This window comes from Rissa tridactyla, chromosome 2 (genome assembly GCF_028500815.1).
Source record: "Rissa tridactyla isolate bRisTri1 chromosome 2, bRisTri1.patW.cur.20221130, whole genome shotgun sequence".
In the NCBI taxonomy this organism is placed as follows: domain Eukaryota; kingdom Metazoa; phylum Chordata; class Aves; order Charadriiformes; family Laridae; genus Rissa; species Rissa tridactyla.
In genome coordinates, this window is record NC_071467.1 from 13,027,672 (window position 1) to 13,043,057 (window position 15,386).

The 15,386-nt window shown below is 40.1% G+C and overlaps 2 long non-coding RNA genes across 8 annotated transcripts in view; one reads left to right on the plus strand and one right to left on the minus strand.

Annotated features, from left to right (window-relative positions):
• Nucleotides 1–173: 173 nt before the first annotated feature.
• Nucleotides 174–10,961, plus strand: LOC128906334 (uncharacterized). Its single transcript, XR_008465138.1, has 3 exons — nt 174–476; nt 3,525–3,742; nt 6,857–10,961. It is a non-coding gene; the product is annotated as an uncharacterized LOC128906334 (long non-coding RNA).
• The window catches only part of LOC128906333 (uncharacterized), a 33,478-nt gene continuing 21,827 nt past the window's right edge, over nt 3,736–15,386 (minus strand). For 5 of the 7 annotated variants that reach the window (XR_008465135.1, XR_008465131.1, XR_008465130.1 and 2 more), the window contains 2 exons: nt 14,202–14,387; nt 12,148–12,535 (listed from right to left, as the gene is read on the minus strand). This is a non-coding gene — a long non-coding RNA (uncharacterized LOC128906333). Of the gene's footprint in view, nt 4,612–12,147; nt 12,536–14,201; nt 14,388–15,386 lie in introns of those variants that run through there. The other 2 variants (XR_008465133.1, XR_008465132.1) reach the window with 2 other exon arrangements.

Genomic DNA, 15,386 nt, shown 5'->3' on the forward strand with positions numbered 1-15,386 from the left:
GCCGCGCGCGCGGGCGTCGCAGTGCGCGCGGCCCCGCCTCCCACGCGCCACCGCCCTCCTGCCCAATGGCGTGCGCGCGCGCTGCCTCAGGCGGTGCCTCCCGCCTCCCTCAGGCGCGGTGGGGTGGTCTGGTGCGGATCCCCATCCCCGTCACGGTTCCGGTCCCCCACTGACCTACCGCGGCCCGCGGGCAGCCTGTGGGCGAGCCGGGCTTCGGAGGCGGTGGCCGTGTGAGGGACATCCCGCCCCGCTGGGCGCTCAGGCGAGTGCGGCGGCGGGGGCCGGTTCCGCCGCCCCGGGTCTGAGCGGCACTGCTGAGGCAGCACGGGGGCTCAGCCCGCCAGGCCTTGCCCCAGGGAGGTTTCAGCGTTCCTCTCCGGCATCTCTACACGAGCAAAGCCAAAAACTCTGTTGCAACCCTTCCCCAGGCCGGCATTCTCGCCGCCTCGCTGCCTGTGGATGGCGGGAGCGCTGAGGTAATCGTTCCCTGGCTGTTCAGTGAGTGGTTCACCTTGAAGAAGTAATGAGCTTTTAATTAGGGGAGGGTTATGCAGAATTTCCTGTTCTTTCTTGTGTGATGCAAAAGCCCTGTCTCACTCCACGCGTAACCCTAGATCAGGATGATATGGAGAAAAGGTATTTTCCTTTGAAACCTTGTTTCCTTCCTCGTGTGTCCTCACAGAAGCCACAGATACAGGGACTAACTTTTGGAAACTTCAAGCTGACTTGATTAGAAAAAAATAATTAAAAAATAAACGAAATGTGAATGTGTAATCAACGTTAGTCCATCTGAAACAGCGGCATTTCCCACCCCATCGCTTGTGTGAATTCAAAGCAGGTTTTGGGCCGCAACTGCCATCAACTTGTTCCCCTCTTGGTATCTGCCAGGCTGCGATTTCCTGCCTCCAGCTTCACCTGCCGCGGCTCAGCCTTTCCACGTGCCTGACTCGTCATGGCTTAAGCCCTTGGAAGTCTTACTATTGTTTTCACAGGATTTTGGGTCAGGCAACAACAGTGTTGCATAGGAACTTCCCCAAGCGATGCCCCACACTAACAAAGCCAGAAATGTTGCCAGATTGCTAAAGGATTGTATTACAAAATCCACGGACGTGAACAAAGTGCATGTTTTAATCACATGCTGAAAGGCATAACTCTGACCTAGTAAGCATCCCCACACCAAATAATAGAGGTGAGGGTTTAAAATGTGAAAAGTGTTTATTTTCCTTAGATTTGAACATGGCTGAATTGCACTGTTTCAGACTTCCTTGAATAATTTTACTCCTCAAGTATAAAGCTGCTGAATATAAATGAAAGTATGTGATTTAAAATGAAATGTAGATCAAGCAGATCTGAGATAATTGATAATTCTCAATAATCCACATGAAAATGTTTATTTATATGAGGTGGAATGTCAAGAAAACAACTTAAAACACTATTTAGGGAAATGGAATTCCCTGCTCTTCCGGAGGTCCTTCCCACTTCATTTAATACCCTCAGAAGTAAAGGGGATGTTAATCTATTTTTGCAATACAGGCTGTAGTACATGTTTATATTGCTTTAAGGACATGTGGATTAAATGGAATCCATTAAATGGATTTTCAGGTTTAAATACATGCATTTACAGGCATATTTTACAGATGTTATTTAAGCATGTAAGTACAGTCATGAATATCTGCAAATTATTTTGCGCATAGACAGTTCCCAGTTGCAAACATTCCAGAAATCCCAGTGTTAGTAAAGCTTATCAGATCAAATTCATGCAATTTTTACATGTTATTCAAAAAACTTGCTGCCGTGTTTAAGACTCCTACTTTTCATTTAAGTTCAATTAAAAAAAATCTAAACTTGATTATCATACATCCAATATATAGGAAGATGACACCTACTGGATATTCTTAATTTTGCAGTTTGCACTACATAGTTTCAAATGTAGAATAATAAACAAAATTTAACTTTGTCACACAAGCATGTCTCTTCTGAATTCACTTCAGTTATATATACAAAGTCAGGAAAATTTGTCATATTATTTCTAGGGTTAGATAGAGTTGCAACTTCTTTGTAAGTTTGGGGGTTAAATCCTATTCTAAGTAAATTCATATTAATACTCCTGTAAAAAAAATCTTAGTTGGGGACTTCTGCAATTTCTTGTTCATAAACTAACATATAAATTAAGGAGAAAGCTCCTTTATTTGTCTAGATAGATTAATTGTTAAAGGGCAAATAGTCCTGAACTCCAAGGTCAAGGTTGTTCCACATATGGTTGTGGCTGTGTGTACCTGACTTGGTAAACGTGTCAAGTGTCAGCCCTACATCCCATGACAAGGCAGCGCAGAAGAACATGCCTTAGGGAGTTGTTTCATAATAAATAAGAACTTAACACTCAAAAACGCTTTCCAAATAATTTAATACACGTCCTATATCAGGTTATGAGTCAGAAAGTCGCAGATCAGTTTATTTCAATAAGAAATGTAAGTCACTGGAATTCTTTGATGTTTTATATGGCATATGGCAGAAGGTTAGGATTTTGTTCTCAGTCATGTAAAAATAGTTTTGGGGTTTTTTTGACAACCCAGAGTGGTCAAAATTAATATTTTTTTTTTACAAAAGCTATTAAAATTTTTCAATTTGAGATTTTTGGAACAAGAACTGCATAAATACAAATTATCAAGGTCAGCATCCGATGACTTCCTTGAATTACAGCTGTGTAAGTAGCATACACTGAAATTACTGGACATAAGGCAATCTTCAGTATCTGATGGAATGGTAGAACTGCATACTTTCTATAGCACTCTGCCAAGGCTCTCATTAGGGTCGGTGCCCATATATGATGGCCACACCTAAACCCACTTTTTGGCAAAACAACTTTTGACTTTTTAAAACTCCTCCTTTTGCTTAAGTGCTCCCAGGAGCCCTTCAAGCCAAAAGCTTTATTGGATTAATGTCAATGCTTACATCAGACGTTTCAAAATCACATGGTCTTACAAAAATCACATTTTTATAAGTAAAAAGAATAAAAATGCAGGAAAGGTTTTAGAGTACTTTTTTTTTTCCTAACTACAAGATCCTGAAAAGCGATACCTTTGCCTTGAAATACTGCAAGTAAATTTAGCCTGATAAAATAGCAGTAAATTTTGTGAGAATGAAAGCAGTTGTCTGTTAAGAAAAACAGTGCAAAATGTACACATCAAAAATTCAGTTTAGTTTGCAATGAATGTAGCAATCCATTAACAATTTCCAAATTTAATTTCTCCTTCCCAGATGCCTTTGGTGGTGAATTATTCTATATCATTTTTGCATTCCTTATACAAGAATAAAGCTCTGTACAGTATATCTTTCATTTTGTCATAACAGCTTTTTCATTACAATCAGTAAGGACGTCTCTATTTTGGACTGAAACAAAACCCAAGAATCATGAAAGGAACCTAAAGCGGATTTTCTTCTCCTAGGATGATATTCTAGCATAAAAAAAGACCAATGTATCTGCATTATTTTAAAAGCCAAATATCAATGTTTTATTAACGTAGGCTTTGTTGGACTCAACGCGTGGGTGACAGCCAGCTGTGCCGTGGTGAGCTGCTCCTTACCTCCTGCGGAGGACAGCGTGTGTCATCAGTTCTGCCTGCCTGAACGCAGTGTCCGTGGCTTTGTCAGTGTATGCGCTACTAATGAGAATTAATTGCCAGCTAATGCAGAGAGATACGTGGACTTTCCTACATCTAACTTGTTCTGCAGTTCAGTACAGGTAGACTTTCATATGTGGCATTTCCAGTGGGGTACTTGCAAAATATTTAAAGACTAATGTATTACTATTTAAGGTTCAACGGAAACTATTTACTCTCACATGACTACTTTTAATATTACAATTAAAGACATCAGTAGTCTTTACCCAAGAATAGTTTATATGTATGCCTTCTGAAGAGAAAAAGAGAAATCAAGGCAACATTTGAAAAGCTAAGGTAAAACCTGTAAATATTGTTATTGACATAGGGACCTTTTCAATATATTAAGTATTTCCCTATAAAAATTATTGTGTTTAAAATTAGTTATTTTATTAAGCTTGGGTTTTATTCCTTCTCTACAGCTAAATGCCATTAGGCTTAGATAGCATTTCTTAAAAGAAGCTAAGAAAGCAGAAAGCAATTTACTCATAGTAAACGTTTGACAAAATAAATTGTAATAAGTTGTTTGTGTGAAAGATTGATTTTCATTTCACATCTGTGTGAAGTGACAATGTCCGTAACATACAAGGGCTCATTCTGTTTCCCTCAGTGGAGGATGGCATTTTTACGCTTGCTATTTGAAGAGAATGCTCACTTGGAAAGTTCAAAACGCCTGGAAGAGTTTTCTGTCTTGACAAAACAAGGCACGCACTGGGGAGTCAAGACATGGGGACGAGTCTTGGGTCATCTCTGACAGGAGACAAGACTCGCATACATGCATCATCTGCAGGAGGAAAATCTCTTAGTTCTATAATTTTCCCCATATTCCTTTAATGACAAACTTTCGCATTCTCTTTAAAGTGAAGACATGATTGCAAAAAAATGGGGTAGACCTTCAGTTTATGGATTTACATTTTTCTATAAGACTGTCAGAGCCTTTAAGTTTTGCCTCCTGTGAAAAAAGTGCATAAAGAGAACCAATTATATAAACAGTTGCTCGCTGGCATATTTATCTTATTTCCTAACTATAATCAGCATACTTAGCAAGGAGACAAGAAAAGAAAGAGACACGGAATATGTCTAAGGACTGCAGCCCCCTTCCTGGTGTCTCTCTGGCTATGGGAGAGATGTCCCGCCTGCTGTGATACTTTCTTTGCGAGGACAGCAGACATGGACACACCATCTGGCTGCCAGGCAGAGCTCTGCTGCCCGGCTCCTGCCAGAGGTACTGTGCTTAAGGCAGCGCTCACTTTTGGCTTTCTTGGCTCCAGTCCTCCTCTGTGCTGGGGCCTTGGGGAAATGTACCACTTAAGATCACTCCTCCCTGATCCTTCACCTACACTGGTTTTGTTGTTGTTTGGTTTTCCAACCACTTCATGGAGCAATGTCTATCTTTCATAACTTGCCACACACACATTGTGGCTTCTGCTGCTGAGGTTTGCCTTCTTTTCCAGAGCTGCGAACTCTGTATTCCAGACCATTTAAAGACTTCACTAAGCAAGCAAAAAGAATGATTAAAGATACTTTTCTTTTTTATTACTGCCAAATATGCCTTTTTCTCCTGACATGATGTTTGATTTTTCAAGTGCATCTCTTGCTAGAGACAGGCAATGTCGTGTGCTTGCCTGTTGGATACCATACCCTTTCTTAATGCTTTCACCAGCGTCTCCCAGTCCTGTTATTAACCCACAGCAGAAAAGGCAGCATGCTTTATTACAAAGTACAAACTCAGTAAAAATAACTCTAGAATGGTAAAGTAGTAAAGTAGATTTAAAGTATCTCAGAGCAGATGCTGGAAATTTATCCTACAAATTGATATTCACTGTTTTTCTGGATTTTAATATTAGTTTCTATTCTGTAGATGTTTTTGGCTATTACTTCTTGTGAGCTCAATATCTATTTGTTCACAGAAAAATGTGTCTTTGCTAGAACAGGTGGGAAGCTGGAAAAGCCTGACAGCCAGTGCAGCTCATTTTTTCAAATGCCAGACAACGATTTAGAAATGGCATGCCTCATTGAGAGGGAGAAATACAAAAGATCGCGGTATTTTGTGTGGAGCAGATGGAAGAGCAAATGCTGCCATTATAGCAGTTTCTCTGACCTCAGCCTTACTTTGTGTGTATAACTGTAAATGCAAAAAAAAAGCTGTAAATGCAATAAATAAAATGCATATCCAATGTTAATTTTAAACTTCATTAATGAAAATTTTCCCTTTGGAAACACAAATAGTAACTGCACATATAGAACCTTGCTCTATGTATTGTTTTTTATAGCTAACGAAAATAATTATATGTTACACTCAATTTTTTTTCCCCTTACGAGGTGATGCATGGCTGCATGTGGTGAGTTGTACAGCTGAAAGGCAAGATCTGGCTATTCTAATTCAATATACGCAAAGCAGAGGCCTTGTAGAACTATTTTTCTCAGATATTTAGCAACATCTGGAATAGTAGAATCGCCGAGTTAAAAAGTGAAATAAGAAAACGCAAGGCAGGTTCCTTCAACTCTCGGGCGCACCATTCATGTTACCATTTTTAGTACTGGTTTTGTGAATGACAGAAGTGGAGAGAATCAGAATTATACTGGCAAGTAGACATACCACAGCAGAAAATGAGGTCTGCCTAAAACGTCCTGCCTTGTAGAGGAAAACCCAGCTGTGGAAACATTAGTCTCCCTGTCGTGACTGGGTTGACCCTTGTCTGCCAGAGCTGCTTCTCAGAAGCACAGGAACTATGTTCAACATTGCGAAACAGTCTTGAGGTTCACACTGTGATTGCCAGTCTCACTGAATTCCACTACCAGTACAAAGCCTTAGCAGAAAAAATCGTAGTGGAAAAGCTCAGTTTTCTGAAGTCACACACAGAACAACCCTGCCCCTAGTTTCCCTGCCCTTTGCATATGCAGTCCCAAAGGGGAGCTACTTGCTAATCTGTGGACTACCACATTTAGCTTGTTCCTGATAACTGAAAACAGCTCATAGGCCCAAATTGTACTGCTGGTCACCAGTAAGACTACTTCAAGCTAGTTAACACCAGTTAGCTAATATAAAACTAGTTAAAAACCACTGAAAGTGTCAGCTGCTCTGTGTTGTATGTAATGTGGCTTTTTGTTTATTTTTTTTTTTATTAATTAAGCATACTGGAAAGAATAATTTTCTGGTTTTAACTAAAACAACGTGTCTTTCAAAATGATTACAGTCTTCAGAAGAGCTGATCCGGGAGATCAGATATTTGTTCACAAGACAACATGTGAGAGAAAAAAGTAGAGAGAATCCGAAATTATACTGGAAACTAGACCTGCCACGGCAGAAAATGTGGTCTTCTTGGGAGATCCTCCCTGGTAGAGAAGGATCCTAACATTGCTCCTGTGAAAATTCTTCAGCAACATGTTTGTAAGTCATTGAATCTTGTTGGCAAAAAGGCAGTTCATTAACCATGAAAAAAGTTCATTAACCGTGATGAGTCCGTGTTAGAGGGATTGGTGTAATTCAGACTGCGTATAGCTACTGTCTTGATGAGGGCGTGGGGAGGAGAGGGTAGCCCAGTTTTGTCTTGCATGAAGTAGAGCATAAATGATTTGTTGTATCGTGCAAAAGAAGGTTTGAAGCGATGGCCAGCCTAGCCTTTCTTCACCCAGGGAAATCCAGACTTTAGTGTAAATGGTGATAAGCTTCATGGGGTTGATGCAGACATCTGGACTAATGTTCAGCAGAATTCTGCCTGATGTTGAAGAGTTGGAGCTGGGACATCCAGTCAGCCTCACTTCCTCTCTTAATGGAGACAATAAAATAAGCTCATTCAAAGGCATTTCAGCTTTTTGGTTTTATCACCATGTAGAGATGCCTGGGGTAGGGTTCCTCTCAGCTTGACTGCTGTCTAAAAGCCTACTCTACGTTTACTATCCAGGCTTTCTGAGAAATCAGTGAAGAGAGACAGACACCCACTGTCTCAGACATTTGTCTTTGGAGAGGTGGAATCCTTCTCCAGAGATGCCAGAAAAGACATCTTCTAATGGCCTATCCAGGGAAGCTGGATGGTTCCCAACCCTTCATTTGACTTCAGCTGGGTGAGAGGAAGTGTACCGATAAGGGCTGAATGGCACAGTCTCCATCAGTGACATAAGAAATGGCCTTGTAAAATTTTGGAGGGTGCCAAAACTAACCCGACTGATTTTTATATGCTTGTACAGGTGGTTCCAGTTCCCACTCTATCCCTCTTAACAGCAAGTGATAGGGAGCACAGATTTTGTGTTTTGTGAACCAGTTCTATATTTTAAAATTCAGGCACTGAAAATATAAAAAATCTGAGCAATTCAAGTATTTATTTTTAAGATTCAATATAATTTGCATTGATATGTATAATATGTATAATATGCATATAAGATGTAAATTCTATGCATACATTATATAGTGTGTACTTCATTTGATATGCAGATCAATGTCCTGTTTTGAAAACATCGTCATAGCCTTTTCTGACTTTTCTCTCCAGTTCATTAATGCAATGCGGTTTGTGAAGTTTGATATGATTTCATTTTCCTACAGGATGGCTTTAACCTGGAAAAAACCCCCTCATAATTCTGCTCTTGTCAGTCATAGACTTTCAAGGGAGTACTTATGAGCATGCAATCTAGAGTGCTGCACAACAGGCTGTGAAATATCAACCAGTCGTTCTTGTACCTAAAATAACTCATGTTCTTCAGAAAGAGATTCAGGTTTGTTTTGAAGACCACGAGGAGCGAAGAATTGTTTTCAGAATTTAACACTTGACTTCTAAACAAGGTTTTACTCCTAGTTAGCAAACTTCTTGAAGCTTCCTAAGGTGATACCAAACTCTAGCATTGGCTTCCATTAGAGCCACATCAAATATTTGCGTTGGAACCTGACACCACATGACCTTTGCTCAGCCTCAGGTTCCACTGCAATGTTGGTGTTTAATAAATATGAAAACCATAATTCTGGTTTTGATCAACATTGGTTTCCTATGAAAGTCACTGAAACTTGTGATCTAAATGTAAAAGCAGCATAATAAGGACTTTTTTGACTGAATGTCTTCTTTGGACTTGGAATAAATGAAACTTTCAGGATATTTGCAGGTATGAAGATAAAAGGAAAAACTCATGCAAATCCTTATGAATCAAGAGAGAGGAGTTTTGCACAGCTTGAAAGCTAAATTCTTCTCTAATAGGGGAACTTTTCATCCCAAAGAAAAATTTAATTTCAACCTGCTTGCTTTGGTTGTGTTAACAACTGGGAGAGCCCATTCAGTATGGACACTTCCAAGTGCATTTCCAGCCAGCCCCTGGATGCTTGGTGGCCTGGCCAGAAGATGGCAGGCGTGTTTTGCAGGAGGAAGGAAAGTGTGCCAAGCAGACAGGTGTTCTGGATGTAAGAATAAAATAATTCACAGTCAAGACTAAAAATGTTATTTTCATCATCCTTGTAACGGTTACACTGAAAGATTACAAAACCCACAATAATTTATAGCTGCATGTGTGCAGGGGGAAGGAAGAAGTACTGGGGGAGGCAAGCCCCTCTGACCCCACTGCCACTGCTGTGGGACGTGCACCCAAGTGACACAGCACGGTGCCACTCCTGCTGCTATGCTGCCCCACAGTTAGTGCCTGGCTCTGTCGTGGCAGTTCTGAAAAAGCCACAGGAGAATCCCACACAATTAGGTTAGAAATACTAACCCAGCACCTCCTCCCAGCTCTGGCCTTTCTGACCCAGCATCCACTCTCACAACTGGCAGGAGATGTCTTTCCTTGCCTTATGAAATTCTGGTGAATTATAATCTGCTGTTAATTCTTCACTTTGCTCTGTTACTATTTCCTTCTTTCCCTCCATAATTTCGGCATGGGGAGGGGCAAGGATTGGCATGCAATGAATTTATATACTGCTTTACAGTCTGACACCTTCCCCTCTCAGCTGTCAAAGACTGGCAATTTCTGGATCCCTTCCAGAACTACAGGCGCTCCTTTTACTTAGAAGTACAATAATTCTGCCTAGTGTTCCAGCCATTGGTAACTGGATAAAGCTCTCAGTTTATCAACTCATTCATGAGTTGGCCAGAAGTGCAAATTTAGGACAGCAGAGTACTTGGTTCCCACTAGGGGCTGAACACTCAGTTTCTATAAAGCTCCTGTTCACTGACCTGGCATTCCCCAGTGTGGAAATACTCTGTGTTCACAGAGAAGACATACAAGTTGAAGAAATACACGTACCACTTAGAGCAAAATGTCGGGATGCTCATAATATCTCGGAACTTCTGGGAGATCGTGTCATAGCTTTGGACCAGGACTGCAAGAAGTGTAACTTTCTAGACTAAGGAGCTTTACTGTAATTGTAAAATACTCCACTTTACTAGAGAGCTGAATGGTTGGCAGTGATTCTCCTTTGTATGCTTTAGCTGATCTTTCAGATATCCTGGGCACAGGTCACTGATTCCCCCAAAGGTCAGGACAGAGGTCTTGAACATAATTACATTTTGTAATGGAAACTGGCATAGGGAGCAAAGGACAGGGTTGTGAAGAGATGGGTAGACATTTATCAAAGGTTTTAAAGCCAGACATGTTGTACTGCTGTAATCTGGCTGAGATGTCATAGATGTGTGAATAACTGAAGCCAAGTCATTGTCGTCCAGGACAGAGTGAGCCTCCTGTGTCAATGGAGGCGGGAACAACAATGCTGAGGTAGCTATGTGAGAAGTTGCTACTAGTGAGGAATCCAAGAGTCTTAAATTAAGAATTTGATTGATTGTGGATGTGCATTTTCAACAGAAGATTCAAAGGAACAAAATGTTTTCCATTGCCGCGGGTGTATTTGGGGGGTGGTTCTGTGGGCTTCAATATACGTTTCAGTTGCGACCTGTGCACACTAAGCCACGGTAGTGACTGTATGTGATGGCACAGAAGTACTGTTTGAGTTTGAGTACAGTTTGAGCCGTTTGTGTACTGCCAACGCTTGCATTGACATCATTGGACCAGGTCACCTAGGGGCTACACTCATGTACGGACCAGACAGAGAACAGATCCCCTGCAGAAAATTCAGTTTTCTGTCATTGCTCAGGGTGGGCTGAGACACTCACTACTGCTGTCCAAAAACTCCAGTCTGTACAATCACTTTGCTAGCAGTGGAGCTAAAGAGCAGGGAAGGATTTTGGGGAAAGAAGGCTGATAAAAACGAAATAGAATATACCACAAAGAGGGAAAAGTCTGGGTTTTTCCCCCATGCATTTTCATTATGGCTAAGACTTTTGTTAACCTGATTTCCATATGCATATTCTGAGCAGCTAGGATTATCGCGAACAAGGAGGGAAACAAAAGCTTTAGATGTTTCAGTACTCATAAGTGTATGTGGAAAGGGTATGGGAATGATAGATTTCTTCTGCTTATTTGAAAATACTGCAGCCTTACAAGAAGTTTCAAATATTCCTGCAAAGGATGGTGTTATACATGAGATCGAAGAATAAGGCATAACCCCTAACACCTTCATCCCTATTACTTCATGTAAGATAAGATTTATTTCTTTTAGTTAAAAACACCGCTGCCTTCAAACCAAAAGATACCCATATACCAGTTGATTTTTTTTTAGGAAAAAATGTCCAGTGGTGATCATGTTTTCTGCATTACCTTTGAGGGCAGGAAAAAAAGAAGATGACATAATATGCAGTAAAGGATTACTCAATTAGGTATTACAGAAAGCTTTCCATCTACACAGGCAGCTCAGCACCAAGATGAGCTTCCTAGTGATTTGTGGAAATTCTGCCAGTGATGTTTTTTATAACAGTAGGGTAGAGAAATAGCTAAAAGGAATATTCTTGATGCTTTTTACCCTAGTGTAGCAAGAGTATGGATAGTCATTATTAATTTCAAGTAACTTAGCATATTTATATTCCTGATACTAGCAGATGGTGATGAACTGAATCAAAATTATTATGAGTACTTATTTTAATAACTTGCATCAGTGTATTGACTGAACATTCATAATTAATATCTACATAGAAGGTGATCGAGTGTTTCTAACGCTTGTGTTATGCCACTATGATCTGATCTATTCTATTCTAGTCTATTCTAGTCTAGTCTAGTCTAGTCTATTCATCTGCTACACAGCATTATTTCATGGTGCATTGAACTGGCAAAGGCCTCCTGCTGGAAAAAACATCTGGAAGGAAAAAATGTTTTCCTTTTACTGGCTGGGCAGTTCCTCATTCCAGCTCAGTGTTTCCACACAAGCCATGTGCCAGTACTGCTTTTGAAGAAATGTTCCTGGAATTGCAGCCTCAGTTTTCCCCAGATAAAAAAAAAGTCTGCAGATACTAACTATGGAAAATATATTTATCTGGCATGACAATTCTAACAAAAGGATCTTTGTTTGCACTGTCAGCAAAAAATATGCAATATTCGCCTTTCTGAGAACCAAATTGATTGAAATTAACAAGATTCACTCCCTACTGCTCAGTGCTGTGAGAAACCTCTTCAAAGTTGTGATGGATGATTCCAGGAGCAGCTCTGGTTCCTGAATGCCCCCTCCTACTGTTCCCAGGTGTTTTGGCCAGGGTGTCTGAAGCATGGTCAACCATCTCTGAAATCCTTCCAAACAGATGCTATGGAATGCTCACACTGGCTTTCACAGTATTTGGATCAGCCCATCCAGGTGCACTTTCTTGATCAGTTTGAACTGATGGAGTTCTGTGCTGCTGGTGAAATGGGTGGTCCCTTCTTTTGTCTCCTGGCAACACAGTTCAGTGGCCTCCCTTTATCACAGCATGGAGCTCACGTGGCCGTACAGCGAGCCAGACTACGGATTGAGCATCATTTTTTCCCCTAGATTAGTTCTCTGATTTGGATTGTCACTTGAACACATGATTGCAACTGCTGGCCTGAGGAAGAGGATGGGATTATGTACAAGAAGTAGGGACAGATCCACCTCATCAAGCAGTAATGGACATGCCTTGAAAACTTGATTACACTGTTTTTCATCATCTATGTCCCAAAAATGTGTAGTTCACAGACGATAAAGATTGTTACTATCAATGCTAACAGCTTCAATAACTTCCTCATTATCTTTTTTTGTTCCTGGCAACCCCGTATATAGAGTTGAAAAACCCATATAGTAGTCATAAAGGGAAGAATAATATGTGGCTTGTCTGTACTTTAATTATTTATAATAAAATATCCATCAGCATCTGAAACAGTAAAAGCTAAAGCATTTCCACAAAAAAAAATTCCACAAACTGGAAGGATTTTTTTTTTTGGAGACAAAATTAGACTTTTTAACAAAAGCAAAATACTGAAATTTAAAAAAACGCAACCCTGTAACCCCCCTATAATCTCTTTTGGTTAGGCTCTTCACAGGAAACAAAAAAAAAGTGTTATATGGTGCGATGGGCTCACTCTCTTAACCCTGCGGGTGATTGTGGGAGGAGGGGAAGAAAGCTATGGAAAGAGCTTGGATACATTAGACCTCAGAGTAATGCATCTGACTATAAAGGACTGAGTGGCCCATCCCATTATTATTGTCTCTCTTTGCTGCAGATTTTTGTAGTACTTTGTTTGTTTGCTTGCTTGCTTTTTTTTTTTCAGAAGCCAGTTTAAAAATAGAAACTGTCATGACTGGAATGTTTTTCTTCTTGTGTTGCAAGGTAACATCTGTAATAATTATACATGTGCCACTGAAAAATGATTCATAGGGGTATGTGTGTGTGTGTGAACTTCGCATATTCCAAAGCCAAATTAATTTCTAGAAAGTACAAAATAATTGTAGCCATTGCCCAAAGCCTGTCGTACAGGGACCAGCTACAGTGTTGGTATTGTTTCATCCTTGTTCAGAGTTCTTAGAGCCATTTTGAACCACCCATTCTTGTTCCTGCCAAGTTATGCTGCTAAATTTAATCAATATTCCATGTCTGTCAAGATTTTTAGCTCAACAACCGGCATAATACACTGTTTTTAGCTTTTCCTCTTTCAGTTTTTGTGTATTGGAATAACATCCAGATTTTATATAATGGAATAACATTTGTCCTTAAGGCCATATTATCTGCTATCTTCATATTGTAGAGCTCAGTGGAATTAAAGAAACTAACTGAGTTCATGGCAAATAGGGAAAGTTTCTACAGAATTGGCATTATTTCTGTTTAACGACATGAAATCAAGAAGAGGCGTCTAAACCTAAATGTTTTTCTCCAACTTTTAAGAGAAAATAAGAAAAACTGCCATTTAAGTGGTTTTCTTCTACTGTAACAGCAAGCATTTCATTAATAACAGTAATTTGTATCAAATTTCTGTTCCAATAATACTGTGGCATGTACTGCATGGTCTGCAAAGAGCGCATGTCCCGTTCATTTCAGATGGAAGCCTCCCATGGGTGATTTCACCTTAGTGACGGGAGTTAAGCCATTGACTGAACTGAGGGATAGGATTTACAGCTCTTGTATTTGAAATGAGGTCCGAGAGGACTTTGTCTCTGATCACAGTGCCTTAAGCATTATAGTGGCAGGTGCCAAGCATTACTTAAGCAAGACATAAACATGTGCCTGATTTTCTTACCTGTGGTAGTCCTGAGCTTTCAGTCTCATGTTGTCTGATGGAAACATTACAGCTTTCAAGAGATTCCTTAGTGTTCTGATAAATCTCCTTCTACAAGCCCTCCTTCTCCTGTTGTGTTCTTCAGCTAGTCATCCATCACTGACCTCCATCCTGGTTGTCACTCCAGTCACTATCAAATCTTAGCAGCTTTTTTAAAAGAACAAATCAAAAATATATGTGTATTTTAGCTGTATAAAATAATTAGATTTGAAAGCATTTTCTTTTGTAGCTCCCATATTGTTCTGTGCGCTCCTTTCTCCATTATACTTAATACAACTATACTTTTAAAAGATATATTGCGTGTAGTGCATCTTTCTGTAAAATCCAGCATGCATATTGTGAACTATCTAACAGTTGTAATGGTCAGTGGAACAGGGAAATTACAGATCATATAAACCTGGCCTGGATAAAAGCGTTAACCAGTGAAACATAGAGAATGTTCTTGGGTTGGAATAGGGGGATTAAACAACATGAGCTGATTATGCTAATTTTCTTCATCTCTTAATGTCTTTGGATTGCTTCATGGAAGCTGAAAGAAAAAATCCCAGTGATTTATGTGGAGAGATATTTCACCCTTCATTTCCCAGAAAGGTGTCTGCTTTATATAGTTACGTACAGCAAGCATCTGCACATCGTAAGTATGAATTTGTTCTCTCCAGCCAAACACCTTGAGAGCAAGAATTCAGAATGTAACAGTAAATGTTGTGTTGCACAGAGCTGGTTTTGCCACTAACCAGCCGCTACTACAAAGTTTAATACGTTCGCTGTTATTTTCTGGCACCAAATACCTGGCAGCTTTTCACTGTTATGTTAGTGAAGCAAAGTGAGTCATTTGCGCTCCTTGCCTCTGCACAATTTCTCATTCAGGCTGTTTTCAAACTCATCTAGTTTTTACATTATTTAAGCAATTAGCCATATGAAACCTCTTGTTTTCACTTCTCTGTCCCTGAAAGTAATATTCCACCAGATAACTCCATTAAGTTTCCATTCTGGGACACATTATCACCTCTGCTGTCATGTACACAGAAAGGTGGTTAGAGCAAGGACCAATTTGCTGTTTCCTAAATGCTTCCCGCTTCCACGTGTGCTTAGACATCATTAAAAATGATAAATAAGGTAATGAAATAAGCTGAACTGCAACCAGAG